This window comes from Trachemys scripta, chromosome 7 (assembly GCF_013100865.1).
Source record: "Trachemys scripta elegans isolate TJP31775 chromosome 7, CAS_Tse_1.0, whole genome shotgun sequence".
In the NCBI taxonomy this organism is placed as follows: Eukaryota; Metazoa; Chordata; order Testudines; family Emydidae; genus Trachemys; species Trachemys scripta.
This window is the reverse complement of record NC_048304.1, coordinates 91,993,356-92,020,457: the sequence shown is the minus strand read 5'-3', so window position 1 is coordinate 92,020,457 and position 27,102 is coordinate 91,993,356. Positions and strand designations below refer to the sequence as shown.

The 27,102-nt window shown below is 42.5% G+C and overlaps 1 protein-coding gene and 1 long non-coding RNA gene across 8 annotated transcripts in view; both read left to right on the top strand.

Annotated features, from left to right (window-relative positions):
* Positions 1-27,102, top strand: part of RNLS (renalase, FAD dependent amine oxidase) — a 137,180-nt gene that overhangs the window by 60,324 nt on the left and 49,754 nt on the right. The window lies entirely within an intron of this gene.
* Positions 6,407-17,681, top strand: LOC117879962. Its single transcript, XR_004646455.1, has 4 exons — positions 6,407-7,477; positions 11,438-11,730; positions 14,615-15,343; positions 17,612-17,681. It is a non-coding gene; the product is annotated as an uncharacterized LOC117879962 (long non-coding RNA).

Genomic DNA, 27,102 nt, shown 5'->3' with positions numbered 1-27,102 from the left:
GGCTGAAAGATACAGGCACTTTCTAACCCTTCCGGCCCAGTGTGGGGTTTTTACATCCACATCACACATATCAAAAAGTTTAAATAACCAACTTTCAATATTATTTGAATTCTAATAAAATTTAAAAGCTTTAATGGAAACATTTTCATATTGCTTATTTTGGGCCAGAATTATTGCTATTGCCTATGTTAATACTGTTACTGAATTCAAAGCTATTCATATGGAAACTGTAGTGAGGTGGATAGCTCGTTTTCACTATCTAACACACTTTTGCCTTTATCTTTACTAATGAGCTATATGGAGAGGAAACCCTTAGCATCATCAAAATAAAAATAAAATAAAAAAATCCCATCACTACTAATGTAAAGTTTGGATGGAAATAAAACCCAGGCCATGAAACCCAAAGTCATATGTTGTTGTGTGTCCAGGAATTAGATAGTTTGGGGAGGAAATTATTAAAAATTTAATCTTATGACAAAATACTGGGCTTCCTAGAGGTCCCCGATCTCCTTACTTAATGCTACAGTAAAGCACCTACACTTCTAAACAGACTGACAAATTAATTTTTTTTTTATTGTTAGCAGCTCGGCTTTGTCTTGCACATTTCCCTCTCCTCCTCTGGAAAAGTAAATATGGACTGTCTTTATAATGGAAAAGCTTTCATACCAAAGTATGTACATATACAAGAGAGCACCAAAACAAAGATAGGTATTTAAAAATTTGGTCACCCTTTCAAGGGTGAAGAGGAGGGCTCCCTAGTCAGCAAGCAGAAGCTTTAACCTGATCCTGAATAAGTAATATACAATCTAATATGTTAATATTTTATTGTAATTTTCCCTTAATAAGTTTTTTTAAAGGGCATTAATTCTTCTCTCTGGGAGTGGTGGGTTTTGATATGTCAAGGAATATGTGAACATTTTTAATTTTAAAAAATGCTACCTTTTCCTCCACACCAATTATGTTAACATTTCATGGGGAAAATGCAGTATGAAATAAAGGATAAGAGCATAGTAGGATTGGGCACATATGGATAATTACCTCAGGGCAGGGGTGGAAGGAACAAGAGTTTGAAGGATAAATACATCAGGCATAAGCCAGTTTCCAAGTGAATGGATTACCAGAAACTTCTCCTATGCACAGGTTATTCCATAACTGACCACTTCAGGGTTTCTTGCCCCTATCTGTGAAGCCTCTGGCCCATAGGTCAGTGCTTCCTCCCTTTCCCAATCCTAAGAACTAGTTGAAGATTGAGTAACACTACCCACCCCTCAACAGCAGTGAGGCAGAGGAGGTATGTCCCTATGCCTAATTCAGGCCTAGTATAAGCAGGTGCAACTCCGGTGACTTCAGTGTAGTTGCACAAGCTTATGCCAGGTCTGAATTTGGCCTATTGACTCTATTGCCCATAGTGGATCCTGCACCTAACATTGTTTACGCAGCAGTCTGAAATGGATGGAAAAAATTATTTTAACATTTTCTATTAAACTAAACATTAAGACCCTGAATTTTAGAACAGCTTCAACTCAGCCTCATTTCTGATATCTGCAGATCATTACAGATGTAATTTTGCTGGTGTCTTTTATGCATTTGGAAATCTAGCTGCCTCACTACAGCAGCTCATCAACTAGACAGACATCGAAGTTTTAGAAAAATGTGATGGTAATTATCTGAAGTTGCAATATCTTAAACGCCTCCTGAGACTCAGTACCTAACTTATGAACACGCTCAATACTGAAATGAGGAAAGGTTGGGCAGGAAACACTGGGTTCTGAGTCTGTGTGGGTAAAAGGAGATATTGTGAGCCAAGGGAGGGAGCAGGTTCTGAACTTGGAAAGGTCAGGTGAGGGGAGAGGGTTGAGCTTTATGGGACTGCTGATGGGAGGAGGTCAAAGGAACTTGAGGAGTTCTGACTTGAGGGGCGTAATGTGTTGGCAGCGTGGACTGTTAATGGGCAGGGGGTGTACTGATGAATGTGAGGGTGGTGTACATTAGTGAGAGGACATGGGTGGAGGAGGTAGAAGGATAAGAGCTAAAATGAAGGTGGGGAGAGAAAGTGGCTGAGAATGAAGAGATGGGGGTGCGGGGAAAACAATGAAAGGGTCACAGACTAATACATATTGTTTTCTCTCTTCCTGCCAAATCCTTTACTGTAATGAAACTCTGGGACACAATCTGAAAGTAGGGTTACAGAAGAGTGAGCATCCTTTCCACAATCTCCCTCTTTTCCCACCAAAACCCTCCTCCATAACAAACCCGCACCAGCATCCAAAGTTTAGGCTGCGGATATGTGGTCAATCTGCAGAGGAAAGGTAGGAGGCAGGAGGAACTTTGTTACTTGCAGCGCTCACCTGTATCAGTCTGCTCACATTATTATTTCTTCTACTTCGTACACCAACACTGGGTTTATCATGTATTGTCTACTGAAGCAATATTTTGTGGTGTGCTTTCTACCAAATATTTTACTATTGTACAACAATACTATACTGTTGTTTATTGCCCCAAAGATAGGCATTTCTTCTGTTTATTATAGTGGATATATAAATTGTTATGTATTATTTGTTCTGTTATTATAATTTGAGGGGAAGATACTAGTTTCAGAAAGTAAAGGAATGTATGCTTTCATTAGATATTATACTATTTTATTATTGGGTTTAGGATGTTCAATTTCTATACACATTTAATGTTAATAAAGTGAATTTTTAAAAGAGTGAAACAATACACATCAGTGCTGATAAGTTGTTACAAGCACTGAAATGCAAGAAATCAGCCAAAATGCATCCTATAACTTACATTATACAATATAATGAAATCAGTATTAATAAATCAATGCTAATAGTGGTTATAATTTCTGAAGAGGAGAATTCAGAGATTTAAGTAAAGTAGGTAAAGTCTGTTTTATTAGTTAAGAAGCTTGGAGTTACTGTCACTAATTATTGTTATTCGTTATTTATTTAGTCCCAATGTACTTGACACTGTCTAGTTAGTGTACAAAAATAAAGAGATCCTATCCCAAAGATCAAATAAAAACTGGGAAATCCAGATAACTTAGGGGTTTTGTTTTCTTACTTTCCATTCCTAAGCATTTGCTCTCCACAATAACTGTGTGAATGTTCGTGTCTCTCTCTCCCTCTGCAGCCATTTATAGAGGTGAGATCAAGTTCCAGATTTTGTGTGAGTGTGTTAGAAGCAGGCATTTATTTTTTAGCTAGAAGTTAGGTAATATACCTAAGTTTTAAGGCTAACTGGCATTTTATTGAAGTGCATGGGTAGAGCTTACACTTCAGGGCTGGCAATCTGTGTATACTAGTCATCAGGATTCCAAAATTGTATAAGTGGCCTGAATACAGAGGGGGGAAGTCGGCTCCTGTTCTTTCTTAATTTTGGGGTCTTGTCCTCCCTCAAAGTCTGGTCATAAATATCACCGGGTTCCAGACTGGCTTCTTTGGGAATTAAAGGCTTGCAAAGCTCCTTTGGGTTCAGGGGCAATTCTCTCTGCTATGCTAAGATGGTGCATATAAAGATAATGCCTAGCTCTTGTTGACTCACACTGACGGTTGGTTGTTTCCTGCTGGAATCAGGTGAGAAATTCTGAACCTCTTTACTTTATACTGTCTGCGCTTTTCTGACTATAGTTATTTCACACTTTCTATCTTACTCTCTTCCTGTCTATCTTTTGAAACTTCCATTGTTTCCTCACTACTTAGCATGTTGCTAGACTTATCTACAAAGTTAAGTGCAGCTTCTGATGCTTTTTCTTTGGAGGGATTGTCATAGGGCAAGGCTTCCCCCCTCCCCCCAAGCACACACTGCCAGGCCCAGTCTCCTCTAAGGCAGCATATTTTCTTAAAACAGGCAAGTAAAGAAACAGAAAAACAGTCTTTTAACTCACTCCTTTGTCTCAGGCATCAGAAGAGTTATCTGGACCCCCTACTCCTGGCAGCTTCCCAGTTTTAGCCCAGCTCCCTTTAATTTACTGGATTGGGCTCTTGCTCTGACTCAGGGGAGCTGGGCCCAGCTCTGCTCATAGGGACCAGGTACCTTGTGACAGAGATAAGTGAAACAGTTCTCTATGACATCTCTTTTGTCCTTCTGAAAGACATTAACTGTATCTGCAAAAAGAACAGGAGTACTTGTGGCACCTTAGAGACTAACAAATTTATTAGACCATAAGCTTTCGTGGACGTAGTCTCTAAGGTGCCACAAGTACTCCTGTTCTTTTTGCAGATACAGACTAACACGGCTGCTACTCTGAAACCTGATTAACTGTATCGGCTTTCAGCAGGAGTTTCAGGGAGCAGCTCCAAGGCAGAGGGCAGGAGCAGCACACTGCAGTTGGGGGAGGGACAGCTGAATTGATAGCCTGCTGGGCAGCTGCTGCACAGGGAACTTAGGGGAGCGGGGAGCTCATAGGGGGGCTGCTGGTTCCAAGCCCCCCGCCAGCTAGCTGCAACGGGCTGCTCTTCCTGCAAGCAGTGGCAGCCACCTGCTTTGTCCAAACGACGTTCAGAAGGGAGCATTGCACAACTTTAAATGAACATGTTCTCTAATTGATCAGCAACGTAACAATGAAACAACGTTAACTGGGACGACTAAGTGAGGAGTTACTGTATAATTCAGTGTGCCCTTGATGGCAAGAAGGCTAACGGCATGTTGGGCTGCATTAGTAGGAGCATTCCCAGCAGATTGAGGGAAGTGATTATTCCCCTCTATTTGGCACTGGTGAGGCCACAGCTGGAGTATTGTGTCCAGTTTGGAGGCCCCCCAATACAGAAAGGATGTGGACAAACTGGTGAGAGTTCAGTGGAGGGTAACGAAAATGATTAGGAGGCTGGGGCACATGACTTACAAGGAGAGGCTGCGGAAACTGGGCTTATTTATTCTGGAGAAGAGAAGAGAAGAGAGGGGGCATTTAATAGCAGCCTTCAACTACCTGAAGGGGGGTTCCCGAAGAGGATGGAGCTAGGCTGTTCTCAGCGGTGGGAGATGACAGAACAAGGAGCAATGGTCTCAAGTTGCAGTGCGGGAGGTCTAGGTTAGATATTAGGAAGATGGTGAAGCACTGGAATGGGTTACCTAGGGAGGTGGTGGAATCTCCATCCTTAGAGGTTTTTAAGGCCTGGCTTGACAGAGCCCTGGCTGGGATGATTTAGTTGGAGTTGGTCCTGCTTTGAGCAGGGGGCTGGACTAGATCCAACCTTAATCTTCCATGAAATACTCTACAGTACTGTGTTAAATGTAAAAACTACTAAAAAATAAAGGGAAAGTTTAAAAAAAAAAGTTGACAAGATAAGGAAATTGTTTCTATTCTTGTTTCATTTAAATTAAGATGGTTAAAAGAAGCATTTTTCTTCTGCATAGTAAAGTTTCAAAGCTGTATTAAGTCAATGTTCCATTGTAAACTTTCAAAAGAACAGCCATAACATTTTGTTCAGAGGTATAAACATTTCAGAGTTACAAACAATCTCCATTCCCGAGGTGTTCATAACTGAGGTTCTATTGTATTTGGTTATAAACCCAAATCTTGGTCTGTGGGTAGAACTCACCATAGTCTTTTTTCCCCAGTGGTGAGAGCAAAACTAGGTAAATAGGTTAAAACAAACATTAAGGGTCTGATTTAACATAAAAGCAGTGATGTTAAAGATAAAACATGCGGGTATGGGTAATCTCACATACCATATGCAGTATGGTGCAGGGCCTAATTCTCAACACGAAGGTATGAGTGAAGCATGGAGTGTCAGCATTCAGTCTGCATTGTCCTTACTTCTGTACCTTCTGACCCTTTTAACATTTCAACATTTACCTCAAGCTTTGTGGGTTTGGTTGAATGTTATTGATAAACTCTTGTAACTTAAAAAACAAAAAACAAAAAAACCCACATTGAGACATTCTTCATTATTTATTGGCAGGATTAAAAGCATGTGAAACTTCTCAATGCCTCAATATTCACTAACAAGTTAAAATATATTAATGAACTGTTAATTTTTCCATGAAATGAAAGTTCAGAATCAAGCATGAAAAACCAAGCCAGTTTCCCTTCAGTTCTTGCTCTTCTCTCCCATCCCAAATTTTCAGAAATGTAGTATTAATTATGGTTATTCACTTCTGCAGCAGTATTGTGACATACGGAGCAACATGTAGGAGTATTTTTGTTCCTGCAATAAGGAACAATGAAGTCCAAAGCAATATTGTGCAGTAAAAGATAAAGCAGATTGCTTAAAGTTCAAGCAAATTTTTTATGTATTTTCTTCTGATTGAGTGAACTTTTGCAAATAGAGTGAGGAAATATAAATCATCTTTGAGTAGTGTCCCTATTGATGGTTCATTCTAGGTGTGCTTGCGTCCCTGTACTACTGATTGGAGAACTTCAGTAGCAGTGTCCATTAGGCCCACACATGCACTGTCTCTCCTCGTGCTGTGCCACAAGGCTAGCCAGCACGCGCTGGCTAACCCCCTCAGTTCCTTCTCAACCACCCCTAGCCAGAGACAGAGCTCCTCGCAGTCCATTAGGATCATCACTCTATTCACAGTTAGATACTTAGTTGTCCTCTTAACTTAGTGTAGTTGTAGTTTATTCTTTATCCCTTTTTTCTTTCTCCTAGAAAAAAAAATTTTTTCCTGCTTCTTCTTCCTCATTGGGGACCCTCTCCCCCAAAGAGGTATGCCCAGTTCACTGGGGTTCAAGGAGTGCTTCACTTGCAAGGAGGCAATCCCGATTGCAGACAAGCACTCCCACTGCACTTGCTGCCTTGGGGCAGGCCGCATCCAACAAAAGTGTGAATCTCGTAAGGACAGAGAGCTCCAACAGAAGATCATCTTCATAGAGGCAGCTTTGAGATCCTCCCAGGACCTGCGCCACCAGTCACTTGGCAGACATGAGTCTTCAATCCACAGTCCTTAGATATAGAGAGCCTTGGGGAAGAAACCAATTGCTGACTCCTCTCACAAGTCATCTAAGAAGAGAGCGTGAAATCCTCATAGTGAGCCCCAAGATACCCGTAAGCAGTCTCCATCTCACTTGGTATCTTTGGCACAGAGACAATCTAGGTCCGACATCCATGGCTCATGGAGACCCAGAGCAGCCGGTATCGCTTACATGCCCACGGGTCCGATGGAGATGGGCACCAAGTCATCTACACCAAGAGACAAGAGGAAGCACTCCACTTAGGTGCTGCTGCTGTGCAAGTCTGCATCGGTACTGTCACCGACGCCTTATCCAGCACCAGAGTGACTGGTACGAGCAAGATCCACATTCTCCCTGGCACTGACACTGGGATGATCGGTACCAGCAGAATCCCACCATGTCAGGGACTTCCTTACATCAGACATACCAGAGTCCCTGTGCTGGCTAGCCTCATGGTGCAGCACGAGGAGAGACAGCACATGTGCAGGCCCTATCTGACACTGCTGCCGAAGTTCTCCGATCAGCAGCGCACCTACAGTGGAGTACCCACAGGGACACACATCATTACTGCACAAGGTGAGTAACTTCTTGCCTACCATTAAGGTGTAAATACTGAACATGCTGATCACAGGACCTTCATTCTGGGAGAATTAGGACAATGTCTTGGGTACTGATCTTTATTTTTCTGCCACAGTTGCTAACAGCATCTGGTCCTGTGCTTCTCTCTGCCCTGACTTCTCACAGATATTTGCTAACATGTCAATATTGCAATTACATGTTCTCAGTGCCGTTCCCTCACTTATCACAGATAGCTTTCTTATTATCAAAATTTGACTTTGCTTTCACATTTAAAGTAAGGTTTGTTGTATATTCTTCTTTGTATGTGTTGGAAAGTATGGTATGTTATGTGATGATATATAATCTCTATCTCATGGGAGTCTCAGATAATCTTACAGATCATAAGGCCATCTTGCCTGACAAAATTTGTCAAACTGGGAAGCCAATTGCTTGAGACTCATCTCTCTCTCTTGCCCCTTGTGTCTTTATGACAGGGCTAGCCAGCCAGTGTCCAACCTTGGAGTTCGTATCACTCCTGTTTGACTCTACTGGGGTTGGCACCACTCTGCTTCTCTCTTTTCTCCTGGTCCCAGCTCCCCATGGTACAGGCAGTGAAAGCTTGTCATGCTAGCTTCCTTCCCCACTGCAGAGCGAGTTATTCTTTGTATATTAACAACACTACACACTCAAACCATATTCATAGTTATGTAGTTATAGCTATACAACTAGCCCTGTAAGTATGTGACCTAAATATTTTGTAGTAAGTAGTTGCCATATCTACTTAGGGTATTGTAAAAGCCATAAACGCAATATGGTTCACGTTTTTCAATAAATAGTTCACACAGTCTTTATGACTTCAGCTGTGACTTGTCATATGCTGAGTGATTAACTGTAACAGTGTCAGTGTTCTCTCTCAGTCCAGTTCAACAAAATTAGCATCCAAGGAAGTATATGGCGGATCGTCATGCCAAGAATGTATTAGTCTGGTCTTCGGTGCTAATAAATAGAGCCAGGTTTACTGCAGCATAAGAGATTTAGAAAAAGTGGTTCTAATAAATGGTACAGCAAGAGTGAGACAATGTAGAGTCAGACTCAGTCAAAACTAAACTAGAGGAACAGTGAAACAAAGCTCTTTACGTACATCATTGTACCATGCAATTTAATTCTACCCAAAACATTAAGAAAAAAAATGACCTATTCTTCTTAGATGGCTAAAGCAACCTACTAATATTCCTATTATTATGCAGTGAACCAGCATCCATTTAACATGATTTCACCTCATGACTAAAATATAGATATAATTTACAGCTGTTCTACTACATGAACAAAGGAAGGTGGAAACCTCTCCCTGACTAGGTCCTCTGCTTTAATGTTCTAGGAGTTGTTGACCGTACCTGTGACCTCTTTAATAAAAACACCTACAGTAACTCCCCACTTAATGTCCTCTCGCTTAACGTTGTTTCAATCCTGTTCAATTAAAGAACATGCTCCATTTAAAGTTGTGCAATGCTTCGCTATAACGTCGTTTGGCTGCCTGCTTTGTCCACAGCTGGCAGCCCCACTACCAGTTCCCTATGCCCCCCACAGCACCTCCCACCTGCAGACCCCACGAATCAGCGCCTTCCCCCTCCTCCCCGCACCTGCTGCCCTTGTCAATCAGCTGGCTTGCGGCATTCAGGAGGGAGGAGGAACAAGGACTCAGCGCACAGGCTCCTCCTCCCTCCCCAGTTGATTGCTGCGGGCAGGGGGGGAAGGAGGAGGGAGCCTGCGCGCCGAGTCCTCACTCCTCCCCCCTCCTTCCTGCCCCCTGAATGTCGCAAGCCAGCTGATTGCCGTGGGCAGGAGGCAGGGGAGGGAGGGGAGAGGAGCGAGGACGCGGCATGCAGAGTAAAGGGGGAGGAAGGAAGGGGTAAGATGAGGCAGGTTAAGGGTGGGGGCTTGAGGGAAGGGGTAGAATGGGAGGGCCGAGGGTTGAGGCTCCTGCGCCTAGTGCTTGCAGAGTAGGGGAAGCTGCCGCTGCGCAATGTGCTTCTCCTAGCCTACAGCACCTTCAGCCTCCTTGCCTGCCTCATTGTCTCCAGTGAGAGTGGTTTATGCCTGTGTGGGGCAAGACAGGGACACCTCCCAACTCGGCCTTCTGGCTAAGAGAGGTGAAAACATTATCTACTGTTTGTACGATATGGCAAAAAAAAATTCCCTGGAACCTTAAACTCCCCCCCCCCATTTGCATTCATTCTTATGGGGAAATTGGATTCACTTAACATTGTTTCACATTGTTTCATAGCCAATGTTGGCATCAGAAAGAACTAGCTTGTGCCAGTTATAAACAGAATAAAAATGAATACTTAGGCAATAAAGTCAGATAAAGGCTCCAAAATAAAATGTCATTTAATACTTCCATCTGATCCCAGATATTTCCCTTGCCTACTGCCAGTTATTCCATCAGACTGGCATGGTTTCAACTCACCACCGTGGCGCCTCCTGCTGGTCATTCTGGGAATTAGCTCAGTCTTTTCACAGGGCATCCCCCTCCAGTGGTGTCTCACCACCGTCACTTCTGCTCCGGACCCACGTCACCTCAACGATCACAGCATCCTTTCAGGACACAGCCCTCCAGCCATGCCCCATTCTGGTCTCCCCCACTTCCAGGGGAACAGCAGTCCTCTGTCCAGCCACTCACCTCCATGGCCAACTGCAGCCCAAGGTTCTAGCCACTTGCCTCAAACTGCAGACCTTCACTGGGCACTCCCTTCAGTGGCAAGTGGGGATGAGGGGCAAGGAGACTCCAAGTCCTGACCAAGGGACCCTCTAGGTGCTAGCCATGCGCTGCATCTCCTTCAACCCCTGCCATCTGTTTCCTAGCACCTCTGCTCCTGTGTCAGGGCTTCAGTCTTCCAGCCAGTCAGGCTGGACTCCCTCTTGCTCCCCTGACCCAGCCCAGCACTGCTCTGTCCAGGGTGCTGGTGGTTCCCTCAGCCCTTCAGGGACCCAGTCCTTTCTCCCTTAGCTCCCAAGAGAGAACTGCCACCTCTGTCCTGCAGCTCTCTTTATATATGGGCTTGCTCTGCTCTGATTGGCTGCTGATTGCAGCCCCTCTCTGATTGGCTGTCTTCTGTGCAGCCTCCTGAGGGCTGCTTTTAACCCTTTCTCCACCAGTGTGGGGCAGACGCCCCATCACATAGACCTATACTGGATAGCTTGCTTTACCAATCAAAGTGTGTGTGTGGGAGGGACAGATTTCATTTCCCAAGGACTGCCCTCTTGGCCACTAGGAGCTTGTCTACACAGGGGTCTTAAACCAGATTAAATCAAATTAATCCTGTTTGATAACATTTGCATACACTCATTACCGTGCACTAACACTGCATTTATCAGGAACTCTGGAATCTTGTTGCAAAGTCGACTAGGTTTGCTTTCAATTGAATTAGTTTGGTCGTTGGCTCATGTGCACACAATTGCTGTCCCCCACTATTTGCATACTTCCAACAGCTATCTCACAGTGCTCTGCAGGTTGACTGTTACTGACCTGTCCATTTAGTTTATGCTCTCCTTGCTCTGGTATCAAGTTTCCAGGATAGCTCTTCTCCCTGTTTAAAAGGTGGCACAGAACCAGGTCTTGCCCATTTGCTCCTGGATCCCAGTCTATCATTATTCTGGCAGTACAACAACAATTGCAATCCAGAAGCCCCCCCAACATACCTTCTGCTGCTATATGGAGCCATGTCAAAACCCTGGATCTCATCGCCATCTAGGGAGAAGTGTTGGTACAAGAAGATCTTGTGGCAAGCCACAGGAATAAGGACCCTTTAGTGGACTTTGCCAAGGGGTCATCACCAGGATGCTGACCAGTGCGAGATAAAGAGCAAGCAGCTCAGGAGAAAGTACATTGAAATGAGGGATAAAAGGAAACAAGCCGGTAGGGGACATGGGGTCTTTCCATTTTTTTGATTAACTGGACATGATTCTGCACAATTACAGTACAACCCAGCCCAGACAGCGTCGAAGCCTGCTGCCTATAGTCTCTCGCCCACTGAAGATCAGCTAGACCCATCCGAGGATGATCAGGAGGATGCTGGAAAGGAGCTGTCCCACAAGAGACAGAATCTTTTTGGGACTCAGGAACCTGACCACAACCAAGCTGCAAAGCCGGCCCCAGTCCTGCCCTGATACAGTAGACCCCTATTCCTACTCTACATCGGCTGAGCCTGACTCCCAGCCAGAAACCCAAGCCAGGACCAAAGAGTCAGATCCTCTGGAGAGAACTTTGACATGTAAGTACCTATGTTCATAATTTATTATCTATTATGATTGAAGGTGGATGTGAGCTAGGAGCTCCCGCCTCTCTCCCACTCACCCTTTTTGCTATTTCAAAATGGCACTGCTAACATGGCGCAGTCACAGTCAGTGCCCCACCTGACTCCTCCCCAGCAGATTCTAATAATGAAAGCATTCATCTGTGCAAAATTCAACCGTTAATTGAGACAGTGCTTACAGGAAACGAAATTTGATTAGTTTTCGTAGTTTACATGAGGTATACATGTACATTCCATGCCAGTCAAGACCACACACAATACTGCTTGATTTAGTCCTAAATGGGGCACAGGATCAGGTCCAAGAAGTGAATATAGATTAACAACTCTGCAATAGTGACCATAATCTAATTAAATGTAACATCGTTGTAAGGAGAAAAATGCCAAAGGAACACACCATAGTAGCATTTAATTTAAAAAATGGGAACTGCACAAAAATGAGGCGGCTAGTTAAATGGAAATTAAAAGGAACAGTCACAAGGGTGAAATGCCTGCAAACTGCATGGAGGCTATTTTAAAACACCATAATAGAGGCTCAAACTAAATGTATACCCCAAATATAAAAAACCAGCCATAAGAAGACCAAAAAAAAAAATGCCTCCATGGCTAAACAACAGAGTAAAAGAGGTGGTTAAAGAAAAAAAATAGAACATCCTTTAAAAAACTGGAAGTCAAATTCTAGTGAAGAAACTAGAAAGGAGCATAAACTATGGCAAGTCAAGTGTAAAAGTATAATAAGGCAGGCCAAGAAAGAATTCAAAGAACAACTACATAAGGACACAAAAATTAACAGCAGTTTTTAAAAAAATACTTCAGAAGCAGGAAGCCTGCCAAACAGTCAGTGGAGCTACTGGATGATAAAGGTGCTAAAGGAGCACTCAAGGAAGACTCGGCCATTGCAGAGAAGCTAAATGAATTCTTAGCATCAGGTTTTACTGCAGAGCTTATGCGGGAGATCCCCACATCTGAGTCATTCTTTTTAGGTGGCAGATCTGAGGAAAAAAGAACAGGAGTACTTGTGGCACCTTAGAGACTAACAAATTTATTTGAACATAAGCTTTCTTGGGCCACAGCCCACTTCATCGGATCTGAGGAAATGTCTCAGATTCAGGTGTCAATAGAGGAGCTTTTGGAACAAATTGATAAATTTAATAATAATAAGTCACCAGGACCAGATGGTATTCACCCAAGAGTTCTGCGGGAATTCAGATATATACCACAGTTAGCAGTTCTGCAATTTCATAACTTATTGCTTAAATCAGCCTCTGTACCAGATGACTGGAAGATACTTAATGTAACACCTATTTTGAAAAAAGGCTTCAGAGGCAATCCTGGCAAATACACCTCAGTAACCCTAACTTCAGCACCAGGTAAATTGATTGAAACTATAGTAAAGATCAAAGTATTCAGGCACATATATATAAACACAAGATGTTGGGGAAGAGTCAACATGGCTTTTGTAAAGGGAAATCATGTTTCACCAACTCATTAGAATCCTTTGAGGGAATCAGCAAGTATGTGGACAAGGGTGATCCAGTCAATAGTGTACTTGTACTTTTGACAAGGTCACTCACCAGAGGCTCTTAAGCAAAGTAAGGAGTCATGGAATAAGAGGAAGAGTCCTGTCATGGATCGGTAATTGGTTAAAAGATAGGAAGGGTAGGAATAAAGGGTAGGAATAAATGGTCAGTTTTCACAATGGAGAGAGGTAAATAGCAGGGTCCCCCAAGAATCTGTACTGGGACTTATGCTGTTCAGCATATTTATAAATTACCTGGAAAAGGGGGTGAACAGTGAGATGACAACACTTGCAGACAATACAAAATTACTGAAGATAGTTAAGTCCAAAGCTGACTATGAAAAGTTACAAAGGGATCTCACTAAACTGGTTGACTGGGTGACAGAATGGCAGATGAAATTAAATGTTGGTAAATGCAAAATAATCCAGCTATACATACAAAATGATGGGGTCAAAATTAGCTGTTACCACTCAAGAAAGATCTTGGAGTCATTATGGGTAGTTTCCTGAAAACATCCACTGAACATGCAACGGCAGTCAAAAAAGCTAATAGAATGTTAGGAACCATTAGGAAAGGGACAGAGAATAAGACAGAAAATATCATAATGCCACTATCCTTAGTACGCCCACAACTTGAATACCGCAAGCTGTTCTGGTCACCTCATCTCAGAAAAGATATATTAGAATTGGAAAATGTACAGAGAAGGGCAACAAAAATGATTAGGGATATGAAACAGTTTTCATACGAGGAGAGATTAAACAGCCTGGGACTGTTCAGTTTAGAAGAGAGACAAGTAAGGGGTGATATGATAGGGGTCTATAAAATCATGAATGGTATGGAGGAAGTGAATAAGAAAGCATTATTTATCCCTTTCACATAACACAAGAACTAGGTTCTTCACCCAGTGAAGTTAAAAGGCAGTAGGTTTAAAACAAGTATAAGGCAGTTCTTCACACAACACACAGTCAACCTGGGAACTCGTTGCCATGGAATGTTGTGAAGGCCAAAAGTACAACTAGGTTCAAAAAAGAGTTAGAGAAATTCATGGAGGATAGGTCCATCAATAGCTGTTAGCCAAGATGATTAGGAATGCAACCTCTTGCTCCAGGTATTCGTAATCTCCAACTGCCAAAAACTGGGACTGGACTACAGGGGATGGATCACTCAACATTGCCCTGTTCTGTTCATTGTCTCTGAAGCATCTGATGCTTCACACTGTCAGAAACAGGGAGGTAAAGTATACCTATACATACTAAAAAAAAAAAAAAAACCCATACTATCTGGGATATGAACAAACAAACAACATTTTCCCTCTACTCCCACAGTACCTGCAACAGCCAGACCATCAAGGACATGGCCTCTATATACTTCTGACAGGCTGGCCAACGTGAGGGCGGGAGAAAAAGGGACACTCATGATAAGATGTTTGCAAAACTCATGGCAGCGTCACAGAGGAGAACCAGACTGGCTGAGAGGTGGAGGCTGTACATGAAGACCCAAGGGATAAAGAAATGCAGCTCTCCCAGGAGATAGTGACAGTGGCTAAGGACAGTGTCACAGTGGCCAGGGAAAGCATAGTTGTGGCCAAGGACAGCATCACCATTCAAAGGGGAGTATGGAAAAAGATAGAGTGATGCAGAGGCAATTCATGGATGCTATCCTGAGCCAGAATGCCCTCTTGCTAAACATGTTCCTGTTATGCCAGCAGACTCTGCATTCCCATAATTTGGGACCCAGCCATGTCCTTCAGCTCCTGCACAACACTGGCTATTGGGACCAGCAGCAACTCATAACTTATGCATCCCTGCAGCACTGCTCCCAGTGGTTCCTATTCATCTCTCAGATCCAGGTCAAGATGCAAGAACATTTGCACCTGGGAGTCTTAGCTCTTTTGAACCTTGCAACACCCGAGAACCCACGCAGGCAAGAAGATCCAGAGGAAAGATGGATACTTGCCTTTAATTTAATGCACCTGCCCCATCCTAAATTGTTCTATTTGAAATACTTTACTGTTGCATTTTGAGTTTTGTTTGCTCTGTTGCAGAAATTAAAAGGTTTGTGTTGAGTATCAGAAGGGTAGCCGTGTTAGTCTGAATCTGTAAAAAGCAACAGAGGGTCCTGTGGCACCTTTGAGACTAACAGAAGTATTGGGAGCATAAGCTTTCGTGGGTAAGAACCTCACTTCTTCAGATGCAAGTAATGGAAATCTCCAGAGGCAGGTATATATCAGTGTGGAGATAACGAGGTTAGTTCAATCAGGGAGGGTGAGGTGCTCTGCTAGCAGTTGAGGTGTGAACACCAAGGGAGGAGAAACTGTTTCTGTAGTTGGATAGCCATTCACGGTCTTTGTTTAATCCTGATCTGATGGTGTCAAATTTGCAAATGAACTGGAGCTCGGCAGTTTCTCTTTGGAGTCTGGTCCTGAAGTTTTTTTGCTGTAAGATGGCTACCTTTACATCTGCTATTGTGTGGCCAGGGAGGTTGAAGTGTTCTCCTACAGGTTTTTGTATATTGCCATTCCTGATATCTGACTTGTGTCCATTTATCCTCTTGCGTAGTGACTGTCCAGTTTGGCCAATGTACATAGCAGAGGGGCATTGCTGGCATATGATGGCATATATAACATTGGTGGACGTGCAGGTGAATGAGCCGGTGATGTTGTAGCTGATCTGGTTAGGTCCAGTGATGGTGTTGCTGGTGTAGATATGTGGGCAGAGTTGGCATCGAGGTTTGTTGCATGGGTTGGTTCCTGAGTTAGAGTTGTTATGGTGCGGTGCGTGGTTGCTGGTGAGAATATGCTTAAGGTTGGCAGGTTGTCTGTGGGCGAGGACTGGCCTGCCTCCCAAGGTCTGTGAAAGTGAGGGATCATTGTCCAGGATGGGTTGTAGATCACTGATGATGCGTTGGAGAGGTTTAAGCTGAGGACTGTAGGTGATGGCCAGTGGAATTCTGTTGGTTTCTCTTCTGGGCCTGTCTTGTAGCAGGAGGCTTCTGGGTACACGTCTGGCTCTGTTGATTTGTTTCTTTATTTCCTTGTGTGGGTATCGTAGTTTTGAGAATGCTTGGTGAAGATCTTGTAGGTGTTGGTCTCTGTCTGAGGGGTTGGAGCAGATGCGATTGTACCTCAGTGCTTGGCTGTAGACGATGGATCGTGTGGTGTGACCGGGGTGGAAGCTGGAGGCATGAAGGTAAGCGTAGCGGTCGGTGGGTTTTCGGTATAGGGTGGTGTTAATGTGGCCATCGCTTATTTGTACGGTGGTGTCCAGGAAGTGGACCTCCCGTGTAGATTGGTCCAGACTGAGGTTGATGGTGGGGTGGAAGCTGTTGAAAGCATGGTGGAATTCTTCCAGGGCCTCCTTCCCATGGGTCCAGATGATGAAGATGTCATCAATATAGCGTAGGTAGAGAAGGGGCATGAGTGGACGAGAGCTGAGGAAGCGTTGTTCCAGGTCAGCCATAAAAATGTTGGCATATTGTGGGGCCATGCGTGTGCCCATAGCGGTGCCACTGGTCTGGAGGTATATATTGTCACCAAATTTGAAATAATTGTGCGTGAGGATAAAGTCACAGAGCTCAGCAATAAGTTGTGCTGTGTCATCATCAGGGATATTGTTCCTGACAGCTTGTATTCCATCTGTATGTGGGATGTTTGTGTAGAGAGCCTCTACATCCATGGTGGCTAGGATGGTGTTTTCTGGGAGGTCACCAATGCATTGTAGTTTTCTCAGGAAATCTGTGGTGTCACGGAGATAGCTGGGAGTGCTGGTGGCGTAGGGTCTGAGTAGGGAGTCCACATATCCAGACAGTCCTTCAGTGAGAGTGCCAATGCCCGAGATGATGGGGCGTCCAGGATTTCCAGGTTTGTGGATCTTAGGTAGTAGATTGAATAACCCTGGTCGGGGCTCTAAGGGTATGTTGATTTGTTCCTGTGTTAGTGTAGGGAGTGTCCTGAGTAGATGGTGCAGTTGGTAGCCATCTTACAGCAAAAAAACTTCAGGACCAGACTCCAAAGAGAAACTGCTGAGCTCCAGTTCATTTGCAAATTTGACACCATCAGATCAGGATTAAACAAAGACTGTGAATGGCTATCCAACTACAGAAACAGTTTCTCCTCCCTTGGTGTTCACACCTCAACTGCTAGCAGAGCACCGCACCCTCCCTGATTGAACTAACCTCGTTATCTCCACACTGATATATACCTGCTTCTGGAGATTTCCATTACTTGCATCTGAAGAAGTGAGGTTCTTACCCACGAAAGCTTATGCTCCCAGTACTTCTGTTAGTCTCAAAGGTGCCACAGGACCCTCTGTTGCTTTTTAAAGGTTTATGTTGGTTACTTAAGAAGATTGGTTAGTTATATGCATTTCCAGATACAAAGATATTATTTTCCAGTAGTTTCCTTTAAAACTTTATCATTGTTTTTTACTGTCCTTACACAATAAAACCATTTACAATAAATGTGATGATGACTCATAATAGATGTAACACAAACTCCTGTGGACAAAGCTGAAATAATTGATAGAGTTTTACAAAAAGCACATAAGGAATGTTAAACTTCAACCACCCACACACACTAGACAATGCTTGCAATGACTGCATCCCAAGACACACTCCACAAGCTAACATGTTCAGGCAGGAGACTCAAAATATGAACAATAAACACCCCGACAGCATTCCCCTGAGTGTTTGTGTTTTCTATAGGATGCCTTGTTGGCTGGTTGAAACGCCAAGCAAGTCTCTGCACCTCAGCCTCTCATCCATCAGTAAGGCTTTCCTGCTTGTTCTCACAAATGTTGTGTAAAGCACAGCATAGAGCTATAATGGTTGGGACTTTTTTTCTGCTATTTCAGAAGCAGATCTATCTGAACCATTGTTGTCCAAGGTCATTCATGCCTGTACAGCCTAAGAGGCCATAGTTTTATAAGTAATTTCATATATCGGTGCTTTACCCCATTTGACTAACTATTTAGGTGGATCTGCTATCCCAGGGACTGTGCTAGGAACAGAATCCAGTGAGTCCTGAATTTAGTCACATGGCTGGCTGAATGGAAAATACTGAGAAACATAAGAAACTCTAAATAAGTTCTTTGTACCTTTGTGGTATTTATATTGTCATCCATACCCCTTATTTTCTTCTCTTCTGTCTGTATCCTATGAGTCCTATAAAAAGGCATTTTCTGTGATCTATCCATCCATCCTCTCCTGATTTGCATATGTACTCTCTACAGTAGTTATTTGTTTAATCTGACATTTTTATAGTGCTAGTTACTGCTCAATCTGAAGGTTATAATTCCATGGTGTCACAGGGTAGCACTGGCCCTTTAAGAGGGAAGAAGCCAGTGAATCTGTGACTCATCAGCAGCTTCCTAATTGGGCCATATAAATGACATACTTGGTGAGTTGGAGTCTGTCAAAAAAAGGGAAGCGAGAGCTCCCTAGGTTAGTTAGGAAAAGGGCAGATGACAGCTGCCTGGGAATGAGATATTGGCAGGTCAGAAGTGCCAGAGGCAAGAAGACTAGAGGAGGTCTCTGAAGGAAGCTGTAGGAGGCTCCTCGGTGAATACTGAAGGCAAGAGCAGCTAGAGGGGTTTGCTGGCTGATCACTACAAGCCAGAGAGTCAGGGCCAGAGGGCTGAAGGCCAAAGAGCACCAAAGGGAGTTGCCTGCTGCCTTCAAAGCCAGAGAGCCAAGGGCCAGAGAGGGCTGAAAGCAGGGGAGCAGTGGAGGGACTTGCCCTCTGACATCTCCATGCTGGATAACTGGAACCAGAGGGCTGAGAGCCAGGGAGAGTGAGGAATGCTCCTCTGATGAAGATGAACTCCCAGCAGAGAAGCTATGGGGGCGGCGGTGGGGCGGGGGTGGGGAGGGTGCCTGCTGGCAGGAATGGGATTGCACTCCAGCTGGAAGAGCTGGAGTGGTTGTCTTGGTAAAAGGACAGATGCGGGCTGAAGAAAAGCCCATGTGTGGCAGCAGGCCCTGGAGCATGGTATGTGCTATGTCAACAGATTAGAGCATGTGGGACTTTAAGGACTAGATACACTGGTGGTGAGAAATAGACTATGTTTGGGTACTTCTGTTATGGCTTCTTTGAATTATGTTTTTGTAATAAACTGTCCCCAAGGGGGGAGGGGTATTACTGAGTCAAGAGAAAGCCTGGATGGAGTTACTGGGGACCAGAAGAAAGGGAAACTGAGGCAGGTTCACCTGTTCTGCTACAGGATGGAATTCTAGGCAAGGTTCCCCATGACACGGGCATATGTTACTAGCACTGTAGTATGACGTGCAATATACCAAGTTGTTAACAATAAAAAAAGCTTGGGAAGATCTTATTCTGAAGAGAGAACCTATGGGCAGGCCTCCAAGTGGCCCATCTTCTACACTGTACCTTCAGGTGCCTCGATCACAACAACCAGTGAGGATTTGCAACTCATAAATCAGGATTATCAGTAATATCTTATCAGAGACAAAAAAGTGCCCGATAAGCCAACATTTTTCTATTTCTGGCTTTGAAAGGCTGTCAGGGCCATTTCTACTGGTGTCACGTCATGCCTGAAAAAACTCATTTTGTTGTTCGGCTTGAGTCACGCTACAGTAGATGTAAAAGTAATTTGCTAAGCATTTTATAATTAAGATTATATAAGTAATGTGCTTTCACATCTTAGCATGAATGGTGAAAAGATTCAGACCTAGAGCTGTCCACTTTGAGATAGGAAATAAAAGTGGCCCAAGTTGATACAAAAAGTGCATAGTATGAATTGGGAGTAATTAATATGTACATGGAGGGAAAAGGTGACATTATTATTATTAATCAACATTTCCAAACCTAAATGCCTTCAGTTAGGCTCTTAAGTCCACATTTAGGCACCAAGGGCTGGTCTACACTGGGGGGGGGGAGAGGAGATCGATCCAAGATACGCAACTTCAGCTACGCGAATAGAGAAGTGGTCTGGCTTTCAAAGGTGCTGAGCACTTGCAGCTCCCATTTATTTCAATGGGAACTAAGGTTATAAATTATAAACAAGTGAAAACAGGGTTTTATGATGGAAAGTTTAAGGCAACCTTAACTACAGGTGTCATTACACGCTGTGCCTACAGTAAGATAATAACCGTACAATGTAATCAGAGTTATGAAAAGCAAGTCTTGTATGTTCCCTGTCATTTACAAAATTATATATGAAGTATCCTCAGCTGGCCTTTTACCTAGCACTGATTAGTTAGCCAGTTTCTTGGGGCTCTGTGTATCTCTCTACCCTCCATGGATGGCCTGAGAGCTACTGAAAACCCCTTTAGATCTGAGGAATCAGCGGGATTGGTGAGTCCTACTCTTGTCTGCTCTGCAAGGAAACAAGCCTCCCACAACCCAGAAAATCTGATGGAAACTACCATGTTAAATCACCCCTCCATGTTTTTTTCCTCCCCTGTGTAGATGATGATGCAACCGTAAGGAAATGTTTGCAGTGGCCCTTGCAAAGTGGATCATATAGCCTGCTTCTTCAGATTTATAAACTTGATCCAATGGGCCTGCTTCTCTGTGAACTCCCATTCTAAACTAAGATTTACTACTACTAAGATTTCCAAAAAGAGCTTAAACCTGCAGATGTGCTAAACTACAGGAAAATTCTCATTCAGAGTATGGTACATTACAGTGTACCTAACACACACAAAATGTAGTGTACCTAAAATGGTGTAGAAGGCTCTGGCATAGATCTTTAGCTCTTAACTATTATAGCTCCATTGACTAATGGAACTATGGACAGTTGACATGACCCAAGGATCTCCTCCTTTGTGCAGGGGTCAGCAATATGTCCATAGTAAAAATTTTGAGGTCTGTGGTAATTTTTCAAAAAACGTTGAACTGAAAAAAAACAAAACAACTGAATGACATAACCCCCACAATGTTCGTCACTAAGTACGGTAATTTTGTCAAGTGTCCGTCGCGCAACATGATGGTGCCGACTCCAGCTTTGTCTCAGAGCCCTTTGCACTGGACTGAATTTCACCCATAAAGCAGTAATCCACAGTGAGTGTGCTAGTAATACCATGGTTCTATTCCTTTTGGGTTTTCAGCACCTATAGAACACAATATGACTCTCAGCTGGTTTAGATTCATTTAAAATATACAGATACCAATTAACCTGACTAAATATTACAATGTTAATTCAAATATCATCCGGCCATATTTTTATTACGATTTAACAAAAGTGAGTTAAGTCTTTAAATAAAACCCTGCCTTTAAATATGAAATCTAATACCTAAAGTCCTTGTTTCAGTTCCTCAATAACATGCCAAGAATTAAAATAATTTCCACTGAACAGCATTAGGCTACATGCTGATTTATGCAGCATATATTAAAGCCAAATACTGCAAAGTATATTCAGTTTTTATTAAAGAAAAAAATTGTTGTTAGACATTTTAACATTATAGAATGGATTAAAGGATTTAGGATATACACAAGGGAAGGGTTCAATTATGTGAATGAGCAGACTTTTTATGAAAATCTTTAAAAAAGAAACTCTTAAAGGCTTTTTTTAATGAGACATAAACCAAATTTGAAATCAGGGTATAACATTATATTGCATGGCTGCTAAAAAACACTTTCAAGTTAGCCAAGGACACGATTGTTCTCACCTAAATGAGTACCAGATTTCTGTATCTAATATAAGTGTAGACAATAGCCCTACAAAGATTAGATATTGGCTATATACCCAGACTGAAGAAACTGGAATGGTGTCTCTCAACTTTGCATCACACAGAATGCAACTCTAAAATACTGTTTTGAAATTTTGTAGGTGTTTGTGAAATTCAAACCAAAAAAAATCTCCAAATATGTTATTTCTTTAAAAAGACAGAAAAGCTGAAGACATATTCATCTCATTATTGGAGAAAGTAAGTGCTATATATTTCCCTGTATGGTGTGACAGGGAGCAGCAATTCTTTGTTAGCTTTACAATTGGGGTGGGGCAGAGAATGGGAGAAAAAAGTAGTGTGCTTCCCCACTCTCATAGCTCCCAGCTGCCTCTCTGTAACAACAACAACAAAAAATGTGAGCAGAGCTCCAGCTGAATTTGGGGGGAGGAGCAGGGAGGACCTGGCCTAGAGAGTGGAGTCTCGGGGGCACATGCTCCAACAGAAACCCATTGTCACTTAGTGGGAAACAGCTGCTTACGTTTCTATTAGCAGGGTCAACATTAACTTGCTCTACAGCTTCATCCTCCATCGGATGGGACAGAATTGTATAAAAGCCACCAGAAGGGCTACTAGCAGCATAGGAACTGAGCAAACTATATTGCTCAGTGTTGGGAAATGGTATGGGGAGCACTTTCTGTGTAAGGCAAAGATCCATTAGATTCAGGCCATACTTCCCCAAGGATTTCCAGCCTATGGGATTGACAGACCATCTTCCGATCTCTTCCACACTATCACCTGCCCTTCCTCCAGGAGGGGACAGTATGGCATATTTTCAGTCTGCAGAGTTTTCAGTGTAAGGTTTCCCTTTCTGCCAAACAGAAACAAAACAGTTTTAAAAGTGTAGCAGTTTCATCTCCTTTACAGTAAAGATTGATTATAGCAGATCATGTTATGTTGTAGCCAGGTAATGTACATTCTTTTATGAAAAAGTACTGGAGTGTCTTATAGTAACAAAGTGAACGTGTATTAAATTTGTCAATAGGATGTATGGAATGTGTATACAAACCTAGTACCTTTCAAAACCCACTAGGAACATCATAAAACTCATTGTATTGGCATTCTTTTTAATATCTTTTCCCCCTATTTGAGTATATAACTTAATAAATACGCCTTTTTCAAATCTTTCACGTATCGCAAACTTTAGGTAATAAAGTTTACAGCAAATGATTCTGGGCTGCAGTGATTTAGAAATTGCACTCACTAATAGTAAATTGTCATCCTGTATCTAAATATTATGTTGCAGTCTTAAATATATTACCCAAATGGAAACTCTGCATATTAAAAATATGCCTATATTAGGGCATATAATATTTTAAATGGCCATTACTTTGGAAACGTTAATGCAGCTACATTTAACTACAGTGCTGCCTTTCAAACCCTGAAGACATTTGATAAGGAAATATAACTAGCAAATGATGTCTTTCTCATAACCTTTGCTACCACCTACGCAAGTAGAGAAACAGTAAAACAGTCTGCAGCTTGAAATGGTCAGTGCAGTGGCAGGAGGCCAGCATCATTTCGCAGCGTCAGCTTAAAAAATCTTAATGATTAACAAATGGGTTGTTGCCTGAAGAGTCTGTCCTTTATGACCACCAAACTGGTGGTCTCTTAAAAACTAGCTTTTAATTGTTCTGTAGAGAAACATAAAATGCCTGTAAAAATTCACAAAGGAAGAAATTGTTGTCATCCAAGCTGACTTCATTGTATAGATGTCGCAATAATGTGCCATTTTGAATAACTGATGTCCCAAATAAAGGTACAGTAGCATTTGGTGAGGAAATGTAAGACTATATATGGCATGTCCAAGTACTAAGCAGAGCTGCATATACCACTGGTTCTGTTTTGTTCAAATCTGTTAACCATGTTAACATGATCCTCATGCTAAAAATACCTATGTTACCGTTTAACCACAGTTTCCTTTTGAAATTAAAATAGCAATCAGCAGCAGCTTAAAAATATTGCCGCTAGGCCAGGCAATTTGTGTCTAATTGACTAGTTTAGATTCATTGCCACTGTACAGTTAAGTCAGACACTGCAAATAAAATCTTCTTAAACCAATTTGTTGAAGAAAAACAAAAAATCTGCATGTTTTGTTGGCTGAATAAGCATCAGTAAAGTATACAGCTTCAGAAATAAAACGTTACATATGAGTTCTCATTCGTTCAAACCTGTGCTCCTTAATGGGATGTCCCAATCCAGTCTTTGGGAACTCTAATTGGCACCAAGGCACATCAATTACTTTTTTACATTCCTGATTAGCCCATCCAAGTGCAGGACATGCAACATCACATTAAAATCAGTTAAAAACTGGACACATTTTCCTAAACCCAGGTCTATAACAGCATTTCCCAAATGCCCCTCAGGGGTTAGTTGTGAAGGACTAGCTGGGGGGGTGGGGGCAGCACAGAACAGTGGCAGTGCAAGTTTGCTCCCGCTGCCCTGCTAACGTGGTGGGATCAAAGATGAGCATGATTGGTTTCATTTTCCTGAAGGAGGAGCCGAGGAGTCAAAAAATTAGAAAACGCTGCTCTGTTATTTGACAAAAGGACATCAGATTGCTCTCTGGCTCGGGGTGGCCCATGCTGTCCCATTTCCTCCTTCAGAATAAATTCATCTCCAAACAGCTTTGCTCAGTTTCCAACTGAGCCTTCTAAGAGATAACAGTTTCAGTTTCTTTTCTGAATAGTTTGAGGTAGGAATTAATACAGACATACTAAAGAAGCCACATTAGAAATCATGGACAAATCCTCAGCTGCATCAGAATTCTGCTGATTGCAGCTTGGGGGGATCATTGGAGCTGTCAGGGATTGGCTCATCCCCAATATAAATTAGAGCAGCCCTCGGGATGCTCTAACTTCATCTACTTGTAACAGCCCCTGGGGCTGCTATGCTGACCAGCGACCACCAGAGCACACTCTGGCCATGTCTCCAACATACTTATGCAACATCAGCAAGGAAGGGGTGGCTTAGAACTGGCATAGTACCATCTAGGCCTTCACCCCATGCTAGGAGAATCCGCAGCTGTTCCATTGGGGTAGTTTTGGCACTGCCAAAGCAGCACCAAGGGTCCCAAGCAAGGCCAGTATCTAACAGCACTCCCATCAGAATTAAATCAGATAGTCATTGAGTGCAAAGCATCCAGTAGAACAGATACAAATTGAGAAGAGTGATATTTTCATAACAAAACAGCCTAGATATATAAAAAAAAACCCCAATATCCTAACACTATATCACTACTCAAAATTGTCGTTTTGAACTATAACTTAGACTCAACGTGTCGGTCAGGCTCAATGCCTTCCATCCCAGCCCTGGCTCTGCCCCCCAGAAACCTTGCATACAAGGGCTCACTCCTGGTTTCTGCCCTAGCCCCAGTGAGTCTAACACCAGCCTTGCAGGTTATATAGCTCCATAGCCTACTGGATATAAAGGAACTATTTCAGTGGGTGCAGAACAAGTTACACAGCACAGGGGAAATTGTTGTAAGCGTAAACAATAAATATCAGCGATGGATAACTTTTTAATTTGACCATCAGCTTCAAAACAACAAAGCCCACAGAGCAATGATACCAAACTTCCTTCAAGTTCAACCATTGAAAGGGCTGAAGAACACCAAGAAGGTGATGTGAGTAAGGAACAAAGCCCTTATTAACCTATCAAAATTTTGGAAATATGAAGACAGCTATTTGAATTTTGGCTTTATTTGTTCTGGAAGTGGAGATATACCTCAAATGCAGTGTGTAATTTGTGCACAAGTACTGTCCAATGAAACCCTCCAAATTACAGAGACATTCAGTTACAAGCATGAAATCTATAAGGATAAGCACCATTTATTTTTTTGAGTGAAAGGCCAAGGAACTGCTTGGTACTAAAGCAGTAATGAAATCCACAACTCCTGCCGATAAAAAGTTTTTGAGTTCATCCTACATAGTGGCACAGAAAATTGCTAAAACAAAAAAATTGCATACCATTGCTGAGACTTTATAATGGCGTGTGCTATTGAAATAACAAAGGAAGTGTTTGGAGAGGAGAAGGCCAAGGTACTGACAAAAATACTGATATCAAATGACACTGTCACACGACAGATCACTTCTATGTCAGAAGACATAGTTTCAGAGTGTATTGATCGGCTGCATGACAATGATTTTGCTATACAACTAGATGAATCCACAGACATTTTGAAAATGTCCCATTTACTTGCCTAAGTTTGGTATGTGTGGAATAAGGAAATAAAGGAAGAGTTTTTGTTTTTCAGAGAGCTCAAGACAACAACAAAGTCACGACATTTTAAAACTGTGAGATGATTTTAGGATTTCAGAAGAAATCAGCTGGACTAATTGCATCGGGGTCTGCACTGCTGGAGCTGCAGCAGTGACTGGAAAGCATTCTGGTGTGCAAAAAATAAAAGATGTTGCACCTCGCACTATTTGGACGCACTGCTTTTTACACCAAGAGGGGCTTGATGCAAAAGATATTGAACCAGGTCTTTACAGTGTTCTGAACACAGCGGTAACATTTGTTAATTTTATTAAATCCAGAGCAACAAACTCCAGGTGTTTTGCTGCACCTTGTGAGGAAGTTGGTGCAGAGCACCATTTCTTGTTCATGCATACAAAGGTGAGATGGCTATCTCGAGGCAGAATGCTTGCCCATACATTTCATCTCAAGGAAGAGTTACGTACTTTCTTAGCTGATAAGAAACCTGAACTTGCCGAAGTGCTGAAAGATGATGTGTGGTTGACAAAACTCACAGACATATTCAGGTAAATGAATAAGGTGAATAAAACTGTGCAAAGTGGGAACACTAATTTTATTGCCCAGCATGAAAGAATTGTGGCATTCAAAAGAAAACTATAGCTCTGGAAAGTTCTGAGGGGGCACTACTGATATATTTGAGCTCTTACATTCTTTCATTCAGGAATGAAACATTGACTTTGACATAATTAAACCTCAGCTAGCAGAGCATCTGTGTGGTCTGCTTAACAAATTTAATAGTTATTTTCCCAAACTCTTAACAGAACGAGCTGCTACACACATGTGGACTACAAACCCCTTTAGTGAGAAAATTGAAGCTAAATGTCCACCCAATGTCCCATCAAAACTGTTAGAAGAGCTCATTGACATTCAT